Source organism: Xiphophorus maculatus, chromosome 7, assembly GCF_002775205.1.
Source record: "Xiphophorus maculatus strain JP 163 A chromosome 7, X_maculatus-5.0-male, whole genome shotgun sequence".
Classification (NCBI taxonomy): Eukaryota; Metazoa; Chordata; class Actinopteri; order Cyprinodontiformes; family Poeciliidae; genus Xiphophorus; species Xiphophorus maculatus.
Genome location: NC_036449.1, coordinates 20,238,119 through 20,240,406, shown reverse-complemented (window position 1 = coordinate 20,240,406; position 2,288 = coordinate 20,238,119).

Sequence of the window (2,288 nt, the reverse complement as noted above, 5' to 3'; positions counted from 1 at the left end):
TTGAAGTCCTCTTGAACAAAGTTTAAAGCTTTTTTGTCAAAATTATTAAAATGTTTCAATACCTGTCTTAATTCACCAATGTTACATTCATCTTTGATTCCTCCACAAATAAAATGTTGTTTGAAAATTATTTGCACAGGCAGGTGCACCCCTCCTGTTCTGAAAGTGTGACTCAAACAGAGATAAGATCGAGATGGGAGCAAACAATCAACTGACAGGCAGGTAAATAGTGGAATCTAAAGATAAAACGATACAGTTTGGGGTCTGCTTAGGCTTTTACACCTCTCGGTTTTGCTACCGCCTTCAGGCAGCTTTGATTTTGTGTGTTTCTTGCTTGGTGAATATGTGCAGGGGTGTGCATGTGTGTGTGTGTGCACCACATAGATTAAAGAAGAAAGGGGGTGAAGGAGACAGCTCTGACATTTAGAAACATCAGCAGGCTCTGGCGCCCACCTGTTCATAGACAAAGACTGAGGAGGAACAAACACCAGTCATTACACTGTAAACTGAGGCAATCCTCCGATGCTGCACCGTATAGGGGGTGATGGACTTGCTGGACTTGAGAAGTTATTTTTTTAATAAAAGACCGGAGACCTTAAAGACTTTAATAGTCATGTAGCTACAATCCTAAAATCCTATTCATAGTTTTCCAGACAATAGAAAAACACAAAATCACGCACAAACTATTAAAAGTGGAGATATATTGTTGATGTTACTATTATGAAATAATTTGCAATTAAGTATTGGCAAAGATCAATGTAATTTTCACAGGAGGTGGAGCGTTGTTGTTAGCAGCTGCTGAAAGTAACTAAAAAAGTAACTTTTAATGTAACTTAGTTACTTTCCATATCAAGTAATCAGTAATCTAACTAAGTTACTTTTTCAAGGAGTAATCAGTAATCCGATTAAAGTTACCTTTTCAAAGCAACTATGCCATCACTGGTGAATAAGTGACTGAATATAGTATGAAGCGCTTTGATGTCCTCTGAACTTGATAAAGCTCCATACAAGTACAGGCCATTTGTCTTCATTTCTCTTGTTTCTGGGCAATCAGCACAACATGTTTTAAATTTCTATTTATCAGTATTGATATTACAAATTATGTCTATTAGGTACACATCACAGGCAGATTGCTTTCTACAAAAATAAGCTTAACTTTGAAGGGCAATAACTGGTTCATAAAAATATTAGAAATGTTCTTATGGGTCAGCCTGGCATGATTTAAACAACTCACCCATTTCAGTACTATAGCTTCAGTCTCCTTTTTTATTACCAACTATGAGCCAGGTCAGTAACAGGACAAATGTATAAAGTGTTTAAAGACATGAATCCACCAGAATAAAAATGCCTTAAAATTAGATCAAGCCCAAGACATAGCAGAAATAGACTAAATCTTAAGCCCCTCAAACTCAGAGAAGGCTCCCAAGAACACAAAAATTGTTACTTAAGTAACATTTACAAATGCATAGACATTTCTTGTATACATATGATATATTACTAGTCACAACTTATAAGAGTCCATTGACCACAGATTTTATGAATTAGTCTTTTATGTTATTTAAGCATTTTGACAAATGTTGCAGCTGTTTTCCTCCTTCTGTATGTGTTTGTGGTTTGTAGCACTGCATGTGTGTGTGTGCGTGTACACACTCAACAGACGTCAACTGAGTTTGGATCTAATCAGCGGCTGACTTTGTCTATTCTATTGTTTCAAAAATAAACATGGCAGATAAGCTGCCTGGTTTACCATGAAATGAGCTATAAAGTTCTCACAGGTTATGGAGGACTAAACTTTGGGTGTACTTCTAAGTAGATGGATATAAGCATGTGGTTTAGATGCAAGGGTTCATTGGAAAACACAAAAAATAAGCAACATGCACAATGATCAGTTGACAAGATGACACTCAGATGTTACAGATAAGCCAGACAAAACAATTGGTAACCAACTGTAAATTTTTTAAAGTGATTACTGGACTCTGTTGCTGAACATCTCTGCCAGGTTTTTTCATAAATAATCTTTATGAAAAACCTTGGCTCCTATGTGTCAAATTGAAAACGTTGTGCACCTGAAGATATCTTTGTATTCAGGTTGTTTTTATTAAATTTAATTCTTCAAGCAATGCAAATATCTAAATGGATCAGAATTCATCTCTAGAAACTCATAAATAGCATATGCAGTTAATAAATTCAAACAATTAGTAAGTGGCAGACTTATGTGCAACTATATAGGAAGGGAAAATGATATATTCTTTTTCCTTTATGGGTGTACTGATAACTGAATCAAGGCC